Source organism: Theobroma cacao, chromosome 2 (genome assembly GCF_000208745.1).
Source record: "Theobroma cacao cultivar B97-61/B2 chromosome 2, Criollo_cocoa_genome_V2, whole genome shotgun sequence".
Lineage (NCBI taxonomy): Eukaryota > Viridiplantae > Streptophyta > Magnoliopsida > Malvales > Malvaceae > Theobroma > Theobroma cacao.
Window position 1 is genome coordinate 20,772,000 of NC_030851.1, and position 23,354 is coordinate 20,795,353.

The following is a 23,354-nucleotide window of genomic DNA, read 5'->3' on the forward strand; positions in this document are numbered from 1 at the left end:
ATGTGTTCACTCCCTACTCGCACACCTTAACATCATCACCCAACATCATTCATCAATACACACGTATTCATAAGATATATACATACATACCAACATAATAATAAACACATGGATTCATCCTTATACACGTCTCCCATTTCACAATATCAAAAACATTTAATCAAGGCTTGCTCCCTGGCACACATTTTCAAAGACATGTTGGATAAAATCATTCACATTCCCCAAAACAAGTTTGAAATGCAAGTCCACTCACCGGTATTGTTAAGCCTTTAACCGACTCTAACTTCACTAATGGTCCAATTGGGATGGTGTGGCTTCGTTGGAACCTATCATCACATTAACATCACCATTAATTCAAGCCACATACTTACTAATTCTAAAAGCTATCTCTTAGCTAGCTTTCAATTGCCACTTAAATGGCTATCCATTTTCACTATCCTATCACTCTAAAGTGAATTAACAATCTTAACTACAAAGTATTCACAAATTCAAATCTCTAATCATTCTTAACACTAAAATTTCAACTCTAATTTACTACTCACCTTAATAGCTTTGAAACTTTGAAATTCTTTCCAACAATTCTCCAAACTATTGTAAAGCTTCCTCTTTATCTTTCTAAAACACCTAACTAGTGAGAGAGAGTATGAAAAAAAGATTTTTTCAAGGGTTTTAAAGTGAGAGAATGGAAGAGCACAAGGGTTTATGGAAAGGGTGTACCAAAAGCATGAAATTTGGAGCTAGAGAGAGAAAGTTATGAAAGTTTCATATCAAGCTTCCATGGAGGATGGAAGCAACGTAAGATGGAAGAAGAAGAAGAAGAAAAGCTGCTGGAGAATGTAGAAGCTGCTGGAAGGAAGAGATATTTATAGCCCATGCTTATCCACTCCACTTAAATTACCAAAATACCCCTCCATAAATTAGCTTATTCTCCTCCAATCTTTTATGCAATCTTTTTACTCCTTTGACACTAAGACAAGGTCCATAATGGTCTAGAATTGCTCGGGTTCATGAAAACTTAAAAATTCTAATCCGAGGTGAAAAATGACCATTTTGCCCCTATTGTGGAAATCATCAAAATTTTTGTTTCCTTGTCATTTTACCCATATTTTCATCATTCATTGATGCCTTAGGCCTACTTAAGTCTTAATATTGTTTAAAACTTACTTTTATGGGCTTACTAAGGAAATGACAAAATTACCCTTGATTAGGGATATCACGTGTACTTCTATCTATGAGTCTATAAAGGTCAAGGTCTCACATATATATATATATATATATATATATATATATATATATATATATATACATACATCATCATGCATACCATCCCACCACACTCAACTCAATGCAGTNTGTTTATACATAAATCATCATGCATACCATCCCACCACACTCAACTCAATGCAATATCATCATCATGTGTGCACTCCCTACTCGCACACTTCAACATAATCACACAACATTATTTATCAATACAAAACATATATTCATACATATACCTACCAACATAATATAGAAGCACATGGTTTCATCCTTTTACAGATTTCACATTCTTCACAGCATCAAAACATTTTATCAAGGGCTTGTTCCCTGGCACACATTTTTAAAGAAAAGTTGGATAAAATCATTCAAATGTTCATTCAAATACATTACATTTCCAAAAGAAATTTTGAAATGCAAGTTCACTCATCATCTTTATTGATGTTTTGGTGGGCTCTAGCTTCAACCAATGTTTCGAATAAAGGTGTAGGGTTTCGTTGGAACTTATCACACACAACAACATCACCATCAACCCAACTTTGCATTATTACTATTCCAAAGCTATTTTCTAAATTGGGTTCTAGTAGTCATTTCTAACTAGTTTCCAACTACTATTAAAAGGCTATTATTTGCACCATCCAAATCACTTTAAAATGAATAAACAACCTCAACTACAAAACATTCCCAAGTCTCATCACTAGCTATTCTCAAGACTTAAATATCAAATTCTAATTCCCTACTCACCTTAGTAGCTTCGTAGTTGAATTTCTTTCCAAAAATTTCAACCTATTATGGAAACTCCCTCTTTCTCTCTCTAAACACCTAGCTAGTGAGAGAAAGTATGGAAGTAAGATTTTTTTTTCAAGGGTTTTAAAGTGAGAGAGTGAAAGATCACAAAAATTGTATGAAAGGGTGCACAAAAGCATGAAAAGTGGAGCTAGCTTGAGAGAGTTATGGAAGCTTGAAGAGAACTCCCATGGAGGATGAAGAAACGTTAGAGGGAAGAAGGAAGAAGAAGAAGAAGCTGCTGAAAAATGTGAGAAGAAGCTACTGAAAGATGATATTTATAGCTCAAGCTTATCTAACTCCACTTAAATTACGAAAATGGCCTTAGCAAGTTAACTTATTCTTCTCCAATCCTTTGTGCAATCTTTGTACTCTTTTGACATTAAGGCCAAGTCCATAATGGCATAAAAATACTCAGGTTTACCAAAAATTAAATTTTGACCTAAGATGGAAAATGACCATTTTGCCCTTACTTTGGAAATCATAATTATTTTTATTTCTTTCGTCATTTAATCCTTATTTTCATCATTCATTTATGCTTTAGGCCTACTTAAGCCTTAAAAATGTTTGAAAGCATACTTCTAGGGGCTCACTAAAGAAATGATGAAATTACCCTTGGCTCGAGTTATCTTGTCTACACCTAATTATGAGGCTATAAAGGTCGAGGTCTCACATTCTTCCCCACTAAAAGAAATTCAGTCCCCAAATTTAAATCAAACTATAACGTAGCATACCTTTATGTATTAAAGAGGTGTGGATACTTGGTTCGCATCTCCTCTTCGGCTTCTCACATTACCTCTTTACTGATGTGGTTTCACTATAACACTTTCATTGAGGCTACATCCTTAAAACGAAGCTTTGTGACTTGCTTATCAAGGATAGCCACTGGTTGCTCCTCATAGGTTAAATCATCTTGCAACTGAATGGTTTCATACTGTATTACATGAGATGTATCTGGGTTATATTTCCTAAGCATTGACACATGGAATACAGGATGAATGTTCGAGAGGTCTGGTGGTAGCGTCAAACGGCAAGCCACTACTCCAACCCTTTTTAAGATCTTGAAGGGTCCTATATACCGAGGACTCAATTTTTCCTTCTTACCAAATCTCATTACCCTCTTTGTTGGTGAGACTTTCAAAAGAACATGATCTCTTACCTGAAACTCCAAGTCTTTTCGTCTGTTATCAGCATATGATTTCTGTCTACTTTGTGCTGACAACATCTTTTGTCGAATCATGCGTATTTCTCGGTGGTGTCCTGCACCAACTTAGGCCCCAAGAGTTTCCTTTCTCCCACCTTTAGCCATCCAATAGGTGACCTGCACCTCCGTCCATATAATGCTTCAAATGGTGCCATTTGGATGCTAGCTTGAAAACTATTGTTATAAGCAAACTCCACCAAGGGTAGATATCGATCCCACTTGACCCCAAGGTCTATTACACAAGCCCTCAACATATCTTCCAATGTCTGTATCGTCCGTTCAGATTTCCCATCAGTCTAAGGGTGGAAAACCGTGCTGAAGTCAACTTAGTACCTAATGCTTCCTACAACTTTCCCTAGAACCTACTGGTGAATTGTGTTTCTCTATCAGATACTATAGAAATGGGGATACCATGCAATCGAACTATCTCATCCACATAAACTCGAGCATACTAGGTAGCCCCATAAATAGTCTTAACCGAAAGAAAATGGGCTAACTTCATTAATCGATCTAGTATGATCCAAATCGAGTCATAGCCCCCACTAGTTTGAGGCAAGCTTGTTACAAAGTCCATTGCGACATACTCCGACTTCCATTCAAGCACTGGTAATGGCTATAGTAGCTCTGCTGGCCTTTGATGCTTGACCTTAACCTGTTCACAAACTAGGCACTTGGAGACAAACTCAACTACATCTTTCTTAAGTCCTTCCCACCAATATACCTCCTTTAAATCTTGATACATCTTTGTAGCCCCTGGATGTACCACATAGGCTACCATGTGTGCTTCCTCCAATATTTTTCTCCTCAATCCATCACTATCGGGCACATAAATTCTAGTTCCATACCTTAATACTCCATCTGTGCCTTTAGTAAACATCTTTCCTTTCCTTCCTTAAGGATCCTCTAAGGCTTTAGCTATGAACTCATCTTTACTTTGTGCTTATTTAACCCGGTCCATTAAAATAGCCTCACTCTAAAATGTGCTAGCAATGCATTTGCCTCTGAAACTTCCAAATGCACACCCATGTCTCCCAAACTATGGATCTCCCTAATTAAGGATCTCCTATCTGCAAAGATTTGTGCCAAACTCCCCATAGATTTTCGACTCAAGGCATCTGCCACTACATTTGCCTTACCGGGATGGTAAAGAATAGTACAATCATAATTTTTTAGCAACTCCATCCACCTACGTTGTCGCAAGTTAAGATCCCTCTGCTGAAATATATACTTTAAACTTTTATGGTCTGTATATATCTCGCAAGTTTCACCATACAAGTAATGTCTCCAAATCTTTAAGGTAAACACGATTGCTTCCATCTTCAAATCGTGTGCAAGGTAATTTTGCTCATGCCTTGTACGTTGCCTTGATGCATACGCAATCACCTTCACAGGCTGCATTAATACACACCTTAAACTAACCCGCGATGCATCACAGAATACGGTATAACCCCCTGTACCTTGCCGTAGGCTTAATACTGGAGCTGTGCTAAGACATGCCTTAAGCTTCTCAAAGCTATCCTCACAAGCACTTGACCACTCAAATTTTGTATCTTTACGTGTCAGCTTAGTCAGAAAGGTGACTATTTTGGAAAAGTCCTTCATAAAGCGACGATAATAGCCAGCAAACCTAAAAGCTTCTAACCTCTGTAACTGATGTTGGCCTTGGCCACTTTTGCACTACCTCAACTTTCTTTGGATCGACTTGTACCCCATCCTTGGATACCACATGTCTTAAAAATGCAACGCTTTCAAGCTAAAACTCACACTTGGAGAACTTAGCGTACAATCGATGTTCTCTCAAAGTTTGGAGCACTATCTTAAGATGTTGCTCATGCTCCTCTCGACTATTCAAGTAGATCAAGATGTCATCAATAACCACCACCACGAACTTGTCCAAATAGGGCTTGAACACTCTGTTCATCAAATCCATAAAGGCCGTAGAGGCATTTGTAAGCCCAAAAGACATCACCAGGCACTCATAGTGCCCATATCTTGTTCGAAATGCGGTCTTTGGTATATCTTCATTTCAGATCCTTAACTGATGGTACCCAGATCGTAAATCTATCTTAGAGAAATATTGTGCTCCTTGTAGTTGATCAAATAGATCATCTATTCCTGGAAGGGGGTACTTATTCTTCACCATCACTTTATTAAGCTGTCGATTGTCAATGCGCAATATAAGTGACCCATCTTTCTTCTTTAAAAATAACACCGGTGCTCCCCATAGTGAGATGCTAGGACAGATAAAGCCTTTATCCAACAAATCTTCTAACTGATCCCTAAGCTCTTTAAGCTCTGCAGGTGCCATTTTATATGGGGGTATGGATATAGGTCTAGTGTTAGGAATCAAATCTATGCAAAATTCAATCTCCCGTTCGAGAGGCAAACCTGGTAGTTTCTCGAGAAATACATCCATGAACTAGTTCACCACTGACACTTGGCTTATATCTTTAACCTTCGCCTGAGTATCCCTTACTAGAGCCAAATAACTTGAACACCCTGTCGTAATAGCCTTCTGGTAGACATGACCGATATCAAATTTGTTGAAGCATTGCTTCTATCCCCCTGAATGCTAAATGGCTGCTCATTCGGGAAATCAAATCTAACCAATTTATAATAACAATCCACGTTGGCATGGCAGGGTGATAGCCAATCCATTCCCAAGATCACGTCAAAGTTTAAGGTGTCTAACACCACTAGATTCACCAAAGTGTCTTTGTCCTTGACTCGAACTACATAGGACTCATATTCCTATTCGGCTACAAATACCTCCTTTAAAAGAATAGACACCACTAATTTTTCTTCTTTCCTAACACGATCCTTACTCAAACGAAGTGCAAAACATGGAGAAATAAAAGAATTGGTAGCACCAAGATCAAACAATACTCAGGCATCCATATTACAAACAGAAAGAATACTTGAGACCACTGCATTGGATGTCTTGGCCTTCTGGGATGTTAAAGCATATACCCTCACTTAGCCCTTACCAGTAGAACTCTGACGTCCGGACCCAAACGACCTACTCTATGAGGAAGTAACAGCACCTTTACCCCTCAATCCATTAGCCCCTCGAATCAGATAAGGCGGCTATTGAAGGAGTAGATAAAACTGGCTGAGTAGAGTTACGAGCAAAATCTTGTGATTGATGAGCCATCAGGCAATTCCTCTTAATATGCCCAGGTTGACCACACCCATAACAAACTCGCGTAGTATGGAAACATCATCTGCTATGCCGCATTCCACAATTATTGCAACTATCAATAGCTTGACTACCCTATCGTGAATCTTGCTGCCTTCCCCGACTAAAAGTTTTCTACCTTGATCCAATGCTGGCACTAGTCAAGTCACTCCCCTGTTGGGGTAATTGTGAGTCCCTTTGTGGCCCTTGATGGCTAGAAGATGAAACACTACTACTGAAGTCCCTACGACCCTGATAGCCCTCTGTCTTGGCCCTTTTTGCTCTATCCCTCGCAGTCCTCATCTCAATCAGTTGAGTGCAATCCACTACTACAGATAAGGTATTGAAATCTCGGGATGCCACAGCCCTAAACATTGGCTCCACTAGCCCATCCACAAACCTCTGAATCTTCATCTCCTCAGTAGAAACTAGATAAGGTGTATACCGAGCCAACTACGTGGTTGGTGTCGTATTCTGACACTATCATACCTGGGGTCTGTACTAAGGCCTCAAACTCCCTAGCCCATGCATTACATACACTGAGTGGTAAGAATCATTCTAAAAAGGTTGTACTAAATTCCTTCCAAGTCAACGGCATTGCATCTGCTGGCCTACCTCTAAGCAACGAGCCATACCACTATTGCGCCAAGTCCTCTAATCAGAAGGTGGCCAACTCGATTGATCTAGTAAATTTTCCCAGGGCCTCACAAATTTTCTCCATCTTATCTAAGAAAATATGGGGTTTCTTCGATGCATCAAACCCTGAAAATGACGGAGGCATAAGCTTCAGGAAATCAAGAAGGGAAATCTCTAAATGGCCCCTCTCAACCTCATGATGTTGGCGATCGGCTTGTCCTTGGGTGCTAGGGGATTCTTGTACTATAGGTCTCCCTTCAACAATCCTCTGTATATCATCCATACGGGTTGCCATCATCTCTACAACTCGGTTAACTCCCTGTAGGCCTACCGCCAAGTTCTCGATGGTAATACCACTGGTTGGTTGTCTACCCCCATCACCTGAAGATTGTCCCTCCTCGTGTCTGCTCATAAGCGTATCCGCCCTCATCGGCCTAGTGGCCCCACCACGTCTACCTCTCCCCCTACGAGTGGATGCCCATGGCCTATCTGTCATCTCATTAGGGGCATCTTGCTTCCCCATCCGTCTTGAGGCAGCTCGTGTCTTAGGCGGCATTCTTACCTAGATAAGAGCAAACACCTATTATTAAACACATTTTTCTATAATCATACATAAAGGAAAAGGTGATTTCTAAAATAGGGAATCTATGCAGTCCCTTGGTTATAAAATGTGTCGCGGTTCACACTTCACAATCAAAGTTTCCACATAAAGACATAACACTCCTTTGGACAAACAAAAGGGAAGTCCTAAGACCTAAACAACCTAAGGCTCTGATACCAAGTCTGTCACGACGTAATTTTCGGGCCATGACTGGCACATGGGCCCAATGGACATAACCCACTAAGCCCAAGCAAGCCTATTTATATAATCGTACTCATTATCCCGTCAACTATTCTTACATTTACATCTCATAATCTCAACCCTTTAAGTACATTAATAGTAAATTATAATAATCAAAACTGCATTTATATTATCCCAAAATAACATTAACTATTGCCACTCATGGTAGCTTTACCAATCAAAATGTACATATATGGTCTAAAGTATACATCTTAGTACATTACATCACAGGTACGTATTTACAACAAAAATGACTTTGGCTTCCAGCGGAGTGACTAAGGTGAAGGTGCGGCTACGAAATGCCAAGATACTTACCAAGGATACAAATCTACGAGAACACCTTGACCTAGTTACCAGTTGCCTCTTGATATGAAAACATGAATTTGAAAAAGGTGAGTATAAACTCAGTGAGTGAACATAAGAAAGGAACAAGCAATCGATAGGAAGAATTTGGAAATCATGATGCACATGTTCAAAAATAATGCAATTGATTTAATTTCTTACTAAAAACCCCTCCTTTCAAACTTTGATTAATAACCTCATAATGTTTTAAAAACCCATGATCAATCCATGAAGTTAAATGGGTAAAAAATATGTCAAAATCAAGAAAGGTAGCAAGCATGGCAACAAGTTTCTCGCTACAGCGAGAAACAATGTCAGTTTGCATGTATTTTCGTTTTTCTAGTATATCTCCCACTACAGAAGTCCAATTGACCTGATATTTTGACCATTAGAAAGATAAGAGGCAATGCTACAATTTATTTTTACCACTTTTTGTAGTTCAAACGGGAAGATGGTCAAAATTTTCATCGAAGTGAAAGCACTGCACCAGAACTTGAGAGTTTCTCGCTACAGCGAGATTTATTCTTGCTGTAGCTAGAATCAGGCCAGTGTGACCCCCAAAACCCGTGAGTTTCTTGCTGCAGCGAAAATGAATCTCGCTACAGCGAGAAATAGAGCATTTTAAGTGAAATGGGCCTTGTTATATTAAAAGCCATTTTTTTCTTGAAATGAAAAGCAATTTGGGAGCAATTAACAATACCAACACACAACACAATCACAATTATTTTCATAAACTTTGTATAACATATATATATATATTTGTATATACATACATCATCATGCATACCATCCCACCACACTCAACTCAATGCAGTATCATCATCATGTGTGCACTCCCTACTCGCACACTAACATCATCATGTGTGCACTCCGTACTCGCACACTCTATCATCATCATGTGTGCACTCCCTACTCGCACACTTCAACGTCATCATGTGTGCACTCCGTACTCGCACACTCTATCATCATCATGTGTGCACTCTCTACTCGCACACTTCAACATCATCACGGAACATTATTCATCAATACAAAACATATATTCATATATATACCTACCAACATAATATAGAAGCATATGGATTCATCCTTTTACACATTTCACATTTTTGATAGCATCAAAACATTTTATCAAGGGCTTGTTCCCTGGCACACATTTTTAAAGAAAAGTTGGATAAAATCATTCAAATGTTCATTCAAATACATTACATTTCTCAAAGAAATTTTGAAATGCAAGTTCACTTACAAGTCTGTATTGATGTTTTGGTGGGCTCTAGCTTCGACTAATGTTCCAAATGGAGTTATAGGGTTTCGTTGGAACTTATCACACACAACAACATCACCATCAACCCAACTTGGCATTATTACTATTCCAAAGCTATTTTCTAAATTGGGTTCTCCTAGTCATTCCTAACTAGTCTCCAGCTACTATTAAATGGCTATTATTTGCACCATCCTAATCACTTTAAAATGAATAAACAACCTCAACTACAAAGCATTCCCAAGTCTCATCACTAGCTATTCTCAACAGTTAAATATCAAATTCTAATTCCCTACTCACCTTGGTAGCTTCGTAGTTGAATCTCTATCCAAAAGTTTCAAGCTATTATGGAAACTTCCTCTTTCTCTCTCTAAACACCTAGCTAGTGAAAGAAAGTATGGAAGTAAGATTTTTTTTCAAGGGTTTTAAAGTGAGAGAGTGAAAGAGCATAAAGGTTCTATGAAATGGTGCACAAAAGCAAGAAAAGTGGAGCTAGCTTGAGAGAGTTATGGAAGCTTGAAGAGAACTCCCATGGAGGATGAAGAAACGTGAGAGGGCAGAAGGAAGAAGAAGAAGAAGCTGCTGGAAAATGTGAGAAGAAGCTACTAGAAGATGATATTTATAGATCAAGCTTATCCAACTCCACTTAAATTATGAAAATGCCCTTAGTAAGCTAGCTTATTCTTCTCCAATCCTTTGTGCAATCTTTTTACTCTTTTAACACTGAGGCCAAGTCCACAATGGTCTAAAAATACTCAGGTTTACGAAAAATTAAATTTTTGACCCGAGATGAAAAATGACCATTTTGCCGTTACTTTGGAAATCATCATGATTTTATTTCCTTCGTCATTTAATCCTTATTTTCATCATTCATTTATGCTTTAGGCCTACTTAGGCCTCAAAAATGTTTGAAAGTATACTTCTAGGGCCTCACTAAAGAAATGATGAAATTACCCCTAGCTCGAGTTATCGTGTCTACACCTAGTTATAAGGCTATAGAGGTCGAGATCTCACAAGGACTCTATATAACTCTTACAACTCCGCTGATAGACAAAGAAAATCCTAGGACTCAGCTAAACCTAGGGCCCTGATACCAACTTTGTAACAACCGCTCCTCCGTTGCTACGACGTCTGAGACCTCCGGTAAAGACTTGCCAAGTCCCGAACAAGCCTTATTAAAAATGACCATTCGTTCACTACATACAATCACCATTCCATATTGGTACTTAAAACGATATACTTTCGTATAATGATTTGAACCATAAACATAATAATCAATTCAACCTTTTAACCTTCTATTCACAAGTATATACATTGAAATCCACAATCTCCAATTTATTACTTATATCAAAACCAAAATCCATTTACAACTTAATAAATAAAGCACTACGACTCGAGCTCTAACAGTGGAGCGACTCGGAGTGGAAGGCTAAGAGGTGCAGTTACCTATTGTCACGACCCAGAACTCCCATCGAGCTCGTGACAACCATTGTGACGTCCCGATAGGCATTCATTACTCGGAATGTCAATCGAAACCTCGTAAGGCTTAATATCAGTTTTTCTAGCTTCCCCTGTGAGTATTAGTTACTAAAATCATGTTTTGAGAGATTATAAACTATTTCCAAATCAAAACAATAGAAAAATAATTTTTTTCTCACAAGGGCATTTTGATATTTTTTTCCTCAAAAATTTTGAAATTCGCTAAAAATATAGTATGAGAGTACAAAACACATAATTCATAATCAAAAATAAGTTTAAACATCTAAAACCTTCATTTAAAATGAAATTATGATTATTTGGATATAATAAAAAAAATAAAAGAAATATTCAATAAAATATTCTTTTTTAGTATAAAACAATATTTTTAGAATTATACGTAAATAATTTTTTTTAGCGTAAAAGCAAAATAAATTCATACATACTATAATACAGTAAGCCAAATTATAAAATTTAATTTACAATGACACGCAGGCCCATGAACGACCAAAAGTAATGAAGGATATGAACCTACAGTTTTGGAGGATGCAAGTCCAACTGTAGCCCTTAACAAAGTGAGCTATCAACCAACTATCTTGAGCTTGAAATGGGTGGAAATGAGGGTGGTGAGATTAATAATCTCAGTGAGTAAACAAATACCATCTAAAATATCTAAAGCTAAGTAAATGTAGATAGATTAAAATAGATCATCATACTGTAATTTATCACTTTTCAACTCATTTCAACAAAATAAAATCAATTCATATAAATCGAGTAATCAACATGGCTTATGAATTTCTTAAAACTTTGGCTCGTGCCAAAATCTTTCTCATACTCATTTATTAGGGTTACCTTGGCCGAGGGCTATCCCAACCGAGTCCGCCAAGGCTGTTAAAAAGTTATGTATGCATAAATCATGTTTTTATTTTAAAAACATAGCTGTTTCTTGGCGTTGGCTGAGTTCACCCTCACGTGGTAGTTTGGCGTGAAGTGAACTCTAAAGTGTTAACCTCAGGAGTTATCCATCCATGCCTCTCATACTAAGGTATGAATATAATAGGGTTATCATGCCCTCTCTAATAAGGTGGTCCACGGAACCCGTCCACTACAGCGACTAATCAATAACCCACCAATTCAATAAAATTTAACAGCATGACATGGCAATTTTATCATTATCCAGCCTATCAAGGCAAACAACAGTATATACATTTTCAACACAAATACCAATTCAACCATTCATGCCAATATTATCATAAGCCTTTCAATTCAAACCATGATTTATAACACAACAATTAGTCTCCAATTACTCCATTTTCAAAACCACCATTCAATTTCAAGACAATTTATAAAATCATTTCATTTAAACACTTTTTTTTATAAAATCATAAAAACGAATAAAAACTACTTTAGATAATTAAGACGATAGTAAGGTTACTATTTCGGGAGTCGAATTCTGACTACTTCAATTCTTGATCTTCGGGTACTATCTCTTTACTTTTGCCAGAATACTCACCACCTAGACATAATGCACAATAAGCCATTTACTACATTTGTGCTACATTGTTATAAAACTAATTCAGGCTCTATACTAATGCATGAAATGGGATGTAAATTGTTTGGATTATCGTCTAAACGCGGTGTTCTACACAAATTCAATTGTGTACCTTAATAAAATGGTATTGGCCTAATTCGATCTATCACCCAATTAATTGGCCAATATGTCCAATTTAACTCCATTTAATTTTCCCAATACTCCAAATCATCAAACACAAATAAAATAACTTGAAATATGGCAAAATCATCCTCACATTTTCTCTTGGAAAATTTGACCCTAGTGGGGGCATCAACACTATAATTTTTCAAGCTTGATTCTCACACCATAAATCACTAATTCCTAACCAAACCACTTGAAATAAAATCAAAATCATCATCAATACTCTACAAGGAAGATTCGCCCAATGGAGGTTCTTGAGGGGTATACAGTTTTTCATGCTAAACATTACCATTTTCGTTTTCCACCACCACAATTCATTAAATTTGAACTAAATAACATAAGACATCACAAGATTCATCTTCAATACTGTCTTTATGAAATTCAGCCAATGAAGAATCCATGAAGAACATGTGATTTTTTTTACTTGTTTTCCTTCCAAACATGATAAATCAACTATAAACACTAAAATATCTCAAAATCTAACCAAATAAATCATCAAACCTTCTCTCTCTAAATTCGGTCAGCCATGAATCCTTAATGATATCTTGTGATTCAACCATGGAAAATGCAAAAGAATGCATGGGAAAAGTAGATCACAAGTCAAAATCAAGAAATTTTACCTTTGATTGCTTTATTACTGGAAATCCATCAATTATCTCTTGAATTTTCACCCTAGGGTTCTTGTTCTTTCTTTTCTTTCTTTGTTCTTGCTTTGGCCGGCCAAATGAAGAGAAATGGGCTGATTTTGTGCTGATTTTTAAGCTAAATAATAAATGGATGAAAATTTGACACATATCACCATTCCATTGATCCATGTGTCATACTTACCCATTAAGCAATCTCTCTCCAGCACTTAAATTTCCTCAATTATCCATGATAATATTGGGTGAAATCCATGTGCTGGACAAGTGTTGGGTGGTGTCAAATTACAATTTTACCCCTAGGGTGGCAAAGTGACTATTTTGCCCTTATGCTCGAAAAAATGCCGAAATTAAAATTTTTCACTTCTCAAACTCAAATTATGTTCTAAATAGTCAATCCTAACCAAAAACTTCTTCCAACATTCCAATTTTAACCTCGAGTGGCAAAATGACCATTTTGCCCCTAGTCATGAAAATTCCAATTGGACTCCAAATCGGTCCTCGAACTCCGAATCACCATTTTAAGTCATTTTTGGATTTTAAAACTCTCAATTTCATTTTAAAATATTTATTTGGACCAGTTTGAGGCTTAATTCAACTTAATTGTACCATTTGGTACAATGTTGTCCTTTAACGATTTTTGGGGTACCCAAGTAAGCAAACATGCATTCTTTTGTAGAAATGGCATAATAAACATATTGTCGAGTTGGGCTTGACAGCACTACCCCCTTTAAAATAAATTTTGACCTCAAAATTTCATTTACTGAACTCAGAGAAAATGTGGGGATATTATTTTCTCATCTAATGCTCGACTTCTTATGTCCTCCCTTTTATAGCGAATTTCGATTTGTTCACCTTATTTACCTCCAATTTAACTCGAGTACTTCACTTATGTCTATTATTATCCTTTAAAATCATATCAACAGTAACCTTCACAATTATGATCTTTTATATCGAAACACCAAGCATGCTTCTATTACTATCATTAAACTTAAGCCATAACTCCATCTCAATCATACCAATTTTGATCACATTTTATACTTATTTAGGTATACCAATCACTATCTTATTACTTCATTCCATATCAAATTTCTCGACTTTCATTCATTCATCCTATCCTCATACACTATTGTGTAGTTTCCGACATCATTAACATGCCATACTCATTCTTGTACATATCCTCAGCGTTAGGGAAGATTAATGGCTTCAATTATTTCCACATACTTCATGTTTACCTTGCATTTAGGAAATTTCAATTTTCTTAATCCTATTAGTCCATTTCATATGGCTTAATCACACTATAGGTTACATTCCCTTAACTATTTCCCCAAAATTCCTTAAGTCGTCATAAATCGACTTCTGATAAGATTCTTGATCGTTACATTATCTATACAACTCATCAAATATATTGAGTTCAAATCTCAAACCACTAAAACCATTCTTCATTTTAGTTTGGTACATCATTAACTCCACACACATGTATACACGCACATTCAAATGTCCATATTCCTCATTATGTATACGGGTCTCTGTTTTCAAATGCCTTCAGACTAATTTCTTTTTGTTCATTCTCATCTATAATCAAGATTCAATTGAATAATCTTCATAATTCATACAAATTCTCATCATGCCTGTGCATAGTTCCACATCATTTACATACTTATACTATCTTCTTATCATTTCCAATTATATGCTTACATTTCCTTGTTCTATATATCATTGCATCATAATGTCATCTCCATTGAATTATAATCTATTATGCGTGTATGTTTTATAATCCCATTGATGCCTCAAAGATTTATCTTAACTCGATCATTGCATGCTATGCAATACCATAATTCCTAAGAGTCATCCTTATTCCTCGATTATCTTTCATGCCTCTTACATATATTGTATCCTTATTGCATTCCGATATTGATTCGTCACTTAAGACTCAAACTCATTTGAATCATGTATGCCTCAAGCATTTTTGAATTCTAATTTTCATAATATATTAGGAAAGTTTCATTATCCGACTTCATTATCAAGGTTAACTTCAATCATCTTTTGTTCCACTCTTTCATATGAACATAACATCATTCACCTTTAGCTAATTTACAAATTGTACTTGAAATTACAAAACTTGAAACTAGATTCTCTGCAAGTACCTTTCAATATTAATACTAATATCGCTCTTAGCTTACAGCTTCCTTTTAATAACCACATAACTTAGTGCTTGCTTTCACGAGATCCATGGCAGAACTTCTCTTGAGTATTTCCTTGGGGATATCTATCTTAAACTTATGTCTCACAGCAGGTGATCACTTAACCTGTAACTTAGCCATTTATGTGGCATCCCTTTCGGGGCCCACTCTAAGGTATTGTTATGTCTGGATCCCCATCACCTGACTTACTTGGAACCTCACGCCTAAGGGCGGTACAACAGGCCCTACAGGACCTTCTCGCCAAGTTTCGAACCCCATACCTTTTTCTTTCCCCCCCGAAGGGAACACCTTTAACCATTTCAGCTTTAACTCATTCATATCGATACCTTCCAAAGCCTTAAAACTCCAATTAACAAAACTTAGAATCAAGTTCAATGACTTTAGGTTAACTCATAAGTTCAACTTCACATTTGTCTCATTTTATTCATGCGTCTTAGACATGAAGTGTTCTTAGCACTGCGGCATGGTGGCTGTTGGAGTTTACTTAATCAATGTTATTCATCTATATTTAAGGTTACTACACTAATCATTCTCAACCGTTTGGTTTCCCTCCAAGCTTACGTCACAATTTCCATAACCATTTATATCCTCTTGTGCTTATCACATATAATAGGTAAAGTCGATATTTTCAAATTCATCTCATCCTATAACACTTGTCAACAATCACTAAATCCCACTTTAGAATACTCTTTCCATATTGTATAGTAACTTCACCATATAGTATCACGACACTATGTTCCTCCATTCTACTATCATGCATACTCCACATAAATTAATTAAAAGATTTACATACCTTAACTAATGCTAATTCCATTTAATCATATCTTAAATACTCCAAACTTGTAAATTACAACTCCAAGTGTATGTCCATAAATTGATAATCTTTATATATTTCATGATCATGATAACTACAACTTACAAACTAGCTTTGTATCATATGCACACTATTAGAACATTAATTTCAACATGTTTAATTCTCCTTTGGTGGTATGTTAAGATCATTCCTGGATACATTTCCATATTAACATTGATATGCCTTTACCATAGCATTTAGTGCAAATTTGATGAAGGAATTGTCTCCAAATAACTCTTAAATACATAATTATCAAATTGTATACCACTAAATGTTAAGATCTTGACTTTATTCATCAATAACCAATCACATTTATTAAGTGAATAATTTAATTAGTTATTACACCTTGCCTTTGCGATCATAAGATCAAAGTTGTCCTAAACTTAGGATGCAGAAGTTCTCTCTCTTAGAGTGTATCCAAACATCAACAATTTCTAAATTCCTTATTCTGGGGAGATCACCTTCAAGATTGATCATTCGTATCATAGGCCACACTTTAAACCAAATAAACTTTTAAATTGATCTTTCAAGTAATTCGTATATCAGTCTCAATTATAGAACTTCCTATGGCACTTAGACTAGATTCGACATTTTCAAGTCATTTAATCTCAAGCTGCCAATTCCACATCTAGTCCTTTAATCCCTTGGCTCCCCCTACTATGCATAGCAAAGTTCAAGCTCATCCTTAGAGCAGATTTGTTTACTAACTTCTTACTTCATGACCACACATCAATTATAGTAATCATTGATACTCACTCTCGAGTTAATTCACATGCTTATATCCATGAACTATAATAGGTCCAATCAATTCTTGAAATCTCACAATCGCTTAATTGAAATCAACACTAGTTCCTTCTAAGCTGTTGTACCTATTCAACACATATTCACATATAAAATATTTCAAAATCCCAACACCACTTTTATATTGGCATAACAAGCTCAATTAACATAGTGTTCTTATCTTCATGCACATACGTATGGGTTTACTCTTAGCACAATGCTTAATTTATACACTCCAAGTGAATTATAACCATCACTATTCATTCTAATCAAAGTGCGCCCCTTATTACCATTATCACACGTGCTCCTTTATATTAACCCCAATACAATCCATAGTCCCCAAATCTTTTTCTAAATGACAAACATGAGTTCAATTATAACTCCACCAAATGAATAAATTATCATGACCTATTAGTCCAACTCCAAATTTCTCCATCCTTAATAAGAGGGATATATCGTTTTATTAATCTTTCATTAGTAGCATTCGTTTTAAGATCTCTCTAACACTGACTCGTGTCACGGGTGGCATCTTAAACTCGGACAACGGCCCTACTTATGACTTTTACATGACATTAACAAGGAAGTGGATTATTGGGAACAGGAGTTCATATAGCTTATTGTCTATGACTTATGCTCCCATAAGATCTATAAGAAGAATCAGAACGAGTCTAAACAACTCCAAATTCTATATGCTGATACACGTATTCTATTCTATCAAACCTAACTTAACTTAACTTAACTTGGGCCACACTAACACTGTAGTTTTTAAAACAACTTTAAACCCAAAAGCTCTAATCTTTAAAACCAAAAGCTCTGATACCACTCTAATTGTCATGACCCGGAACTCCCATCGTGTCAATGACAACCGCCGCGACGTCCTAATAGATATTAATTACCTAGAGTGTTAATCGAAACCTCGCAAGGCTTAACATCAGTTTTTCTCGCTTCCCCTATGAGTATTAGTTACTAAAATCATGTTTTGAGAGATTATAAACTATTTCCAAATCAAAACAATAAAAAAATAACTTTTTTCTCACAAAGGCATTTTGGTCATTTTTTCCTCAAAAATCTCAAAATTCGCTAAAAATGTAGTATGCGAATACAAAACACATAATTCATAATCAAAAATAAGTTTAAATATCTAAAACCTTCATTTAAAATAAAATTATGATTATTTGGGTATAATAAAAAAAATAAAAGAAATATTTAATAAAATATTCTATTTTCGTATAAAACAATATTTTTAGAGTTATACGTAAATAATTTTTTTGCAGCGTAAAAGTAAAATAAATTCCTACATACTGTAATATAGTAAGCCGAAGTATAAAATTTAATTTACAGTGACACGTAGGCCCACGAACGACCAAAAGTAATGAAGGCATGAAGCTACAGTTTTTGAGGATCCAAGTCCAACTGTAGCCCTCAACAAAGTGAGCTATCTACTGACTATCTAAAGCCTGAAATGGGTGCAAAGGAGGGTGGTGAGATTATATAATCCCAGTGAGTAAAAAAATACCATATAAAATATCTAAAGCTGAGTAAATGGAGACGGATTAAAATAGATCATCATACTGTAATTTATCACCTTTCAACTAATTTCAACCAAATAAATTCAATTCATATAAATCGAGTAATTAACATAGCTTATGAATTTCTTAAAACTTTGGCTCGTGCCAAAATCATTCTCATACTCAGTTATCAGGGATACCTTGGCCGAGGGCTATCCCAACTGTGTCCACCAATGCTGTTTAAAAGTTATATACGCATAAATCATGTTTTTATTTTAAAAACATAGCCGTTCCTTGGCGTTGGCTGAGTTCACCTCACGTGGTGTTTTGGCGTGAAGTGAACGCTAAAGTGTTAACCTCAGGAGTTATCCATCCGCGCCTCTCATATTGAGTTATGAATGTAATAGGGTTACCGTGCCCCCTTTAATAGGCTGGTCCACGAAATCCGTCCACTGCAACGACTAATCAATAACCCACCAATTCAATAAAATTTAATAGCATGACATGGCAATTTTATCATTATCCAGCCTATCAAGGTAAACAACAGTATATACATTTTCAACACAAATACCAATTCAACCATTCATGCGAATATTATCATAAGCCATTCAATTCAAACCATGATTTATAACACAACAATTAGTCCCATATTACTCCATTTTCAAAACCATCATTCAATTTCAAGACAATTTATAAAATCATTTCATTTAAACACATTTTATTTATAAAACCTAAAGATTTACCATTTAAACACATTTTTCTATAAAATCATAAAAATGAATAAAAACTACTTTAGATAATTAAGACGATAGAAGGTTACTCACTATTTCGGGAGTCAAATTCTGAGTACTCTGATTCTTGATCCTCGGGTACTATCTCTTTACTTTTGCCAGAATACTCACCACCTAGACATAATGCATAATAAGCTATTTACTACATTTGTGCTAAATTGTTATAAAACCAATTTAGGCTCTATACTAATGCATGAAATGGAATGCAAATTGTTTAGATTATCGACTAAACATGGTGTTCTACACAAACTCAATTGTGTACCTAAATAAAACAATATTAGCCTAATTCGATCTATCACCCGATTAATTGGCCAATATGTCCAATTTAACTCCATTTAATTCCACTTTTCTCCTAATACTCCAAATCATCAAACACAAATTAAATAACTTGAAATATGGCAAAATAATCCTCACATTTTCTCTTGGAAAATTCGGCCATGGTGGGTGCGTCAACACTATAATTTTTCAAGCTTGATTCTCACACCATAAATCACTAATTCCTAACCAAATCACTTGAAATAAAATCAAAATCATCATCAATACTCTACAAGGAAGATTCGGCCAATGGAGGTTCTTGAGGGGTATACAGTTTTTCATGCTAAACATTACCATTTTCGTTTTCCACCACCACAATTCATTAAATTTGAACTAAATAACATAAGACATCACAAGATTAATCTTCAATATTGTCTTTATAAAATTCGGCCAATGAAGAATCCATGAAGAACATGTGATTTTTCTTACTTGTTTTCCTTCCAAACATGATAAATCAACTATAAATACTAAAATATCTCAAAATCTAACCAACTAAATCATCAAATCTTCTCTCTCTAAATTCAGTCAGCCATGAATCCTTAATGATATCTTGTGATTCAACCATGGAAAATGCAAAAGAATGCATGGGAAAGGTAGATCACAAGTCAAAATCAAGAAATTTTACCTTTGATTGCTTTATTACTTGAAATCCACCAATTTTCTCTTGAATTTTTACCCTAGGGTTCGTGTTCTTTCTTTTCTTCCTTTGTTCTTGCTTTGGCCAGCCATATGAAGAGAAATGGGCTGATTTTGTGCTGATTTTTAAGCTAAATAATAAATGGATAAAAATTTGACACATGTCACCATTCCATTGGTCCATGTGTCATACTTACCCATTAAGCAATCTCTCTCCACCACTTAAATTTCCTCAATTATCCAGGATAATAGTAGGTAAAATTCATGTGTTGGACAAGTGTTGGGTGGTGTAAAATTACGATTTTGCCCCTGAGGTGTCAAAATGACTATTTTGCTCTTATGCTCGAAAAAATGTTAGAATTAAAATTTTTCACTTCTCAAACTCAAATTATGTTCTAAATGGTCAATCCTAACCAAAAACTTCTTCCAACATTCCAATTTTAACCCTCGAGTGGCAAAATGACCATTTTACCCCTACGTTATGAAAATTCCAATTTGACTCCAAATTAGTCCTCGAACTCCGAATCACCATTTTAAGTCATTCTGGGGTTTTAAAATTCTCAATTTCATCTTAAAATCTCTATTTGGTCCAGTTTGAGGCTTAATTAAACTTGATTGTACCATTTGGTACAATGCCGTCTTTTAACGATTTTCGAGGTACCCAAGTAAGCAAACATGCATTCTTATGTAGGAATGGCATAATAAACATATTGTTGAGCCGGGCTTGACACCTATACTGCTGTAAGTGTCGGAGTGTTGAACAGCACACTTGAGGTTTACTTATCTACAAAAGGAAATAAGAGGGGTGAGTCTCACAAACTCAGTGATCATAGGCTCCGTGAGTAGGGTGTAGATAGGAAACAAGCATAACGTGGATAAATTTGAATATTAAAATATAAGAATATATAAACCGTTTAAAACATAAAATGGAGATTTGTGCCTTATATGAAAATCAAGGATTCAATGTAAGATAGTTATCTCAAACCAAATATTTATATCATGTCACGACTCAAATTTCAGGCCATGATCGGTGCATGGACCTAATGGACGTAGCCCACCAAGCCCAAGCAAGCCTACCTATAAGACATGTTTATCATTCTATCAAAAATTACTAAAATCATATTTCATGATCTCAATTCGAGTAATGATGACCATTTCCAACTAGTAATGGTATTAACCGTCAAAATGTACATGCATTCTCTACAACATGTATTCTAATAATTTACATCAGGTTTGTCTATACATATCAAAAAGGGGACTCGATTTCCAACGGAGAGACCCGAGTGACGTACAGCTACTAAATGTCGAGATACCTACCAAGGACACGAATCTACAAGGGCACCTCGACCTACTTACCGGCTGCCTCTTGATCTGAAAACATAAAGTTGAAAACAATGAGCATAAACCCAGTGAGTGAACAAGGAAGGGAACAAGCAACAATAAGGAAAATTTAAAGAAATCATGATGCATTTATCTTTAAAACAATGCAATTTGGTTTAGTTCTTATCAAAACCCCTCATGTAAACCCCAAATGAGTAAATCACTTGATGGAAAGTGTAAAACCCAACCCTATAAATACATGTCGTGACATACATATACTAAGTAGCATGTTATTATGCTAGGAAAAGCACCTAAGAATAGACGAAACTCAATATTGTACCTAACGATACACTTAAATTGATTTAACCTCGAACTAGTTCAAATAGGAATTGTAGGATGAAATTTAATATTTTATAGTCAAGGAATGACTAAAAATGATTGTTCGGAGTTCGAGCGTTTATTAGGGGTAAAATTGAAAATTTTGATGTTTAGGGGCAAAAGTCCTCATTTTGCCACCTAAGATAATAATTTGAACAGGGAGTGAAAATTTTGATCAAGATTAACTATTTGGAGTATAATTTAATGATAGGAAGTGAAAAAGTTTAATTCTGGTGATTTTTGGAGTGTAGGGGCAAAATCGTAATTTTACCACCCGCGGACAAAATTTTAGATTTTGAGAGAATTTAGATCAAATTTGACAAATTTGAGAATGGTATGAGTATAAGGGATGAAAAATATGTCTATGGGCAATTTTTCAGTTTTTTGGGCAAAAATGTAATTTTTCACTTTTACGAGGGCAAAAGTGTAAATTTTTAAAAAATTACTCCACCGAGACTTTGGATAAGTCTGAGAATTTTATCTAAGCTATGGATATGTGGGACAAGTGTATGGTGAAAATTTGGAAACAAATGGATGAAATTTTAAAAATGGGCCAATGGAAAAGTGACACGTGACATTTTTTTAATGAAATAATATTATTTTAATGAAAAGTCAGCCCATTTAAACCCCATTTTAAGTGCTGGCCGGCCATAAGGAAGAACAAGAGAGGAAATAGAGAGGAAAGGAAGAAAAAAAGAAAAACCGAAGAGAAACAAGAAAACTCAAAGGGGAATTCGCGTTTTTCGCCCGTTTATGCGTCTAACGGTAAGATTTTTCGATTTTAGCTTGATTTCTACCTTTCCTATGCCTTTATTTCCATTTAGCATGCTTGAGGAGAGAGATCAAAAAGTGATATCAAGGGCTGGACGAAATTCTAGGGGAGAGAATTTGAAATTTTTAGGTTTTGATTTTTAGTTAAATTGATAGTTTTAGTTAGTTAAATGTGTTTAGAAATTAAATTGGGCAAGAAATCATTAAATTTTCACAATACCCACCCTTGGCTGAATCTGCAATGAGGTACAATGATGATGATCTGAAATTTATTCTAAGAGAAATGAAGAGAAAATGATGGAAAAATGATTAAATGTGATAGAAAAACAAAGTAAAAAATTTACCGAGTTAATATCCCATTTTTGGCCGAATTTTCCAAGGAAGGGAATGAGCTGATTTTGTTGTTTTTAGAAGGTTATTGGCTGATATTTAATGGTTAGAAATGTTGGAGAGAGAATGGGA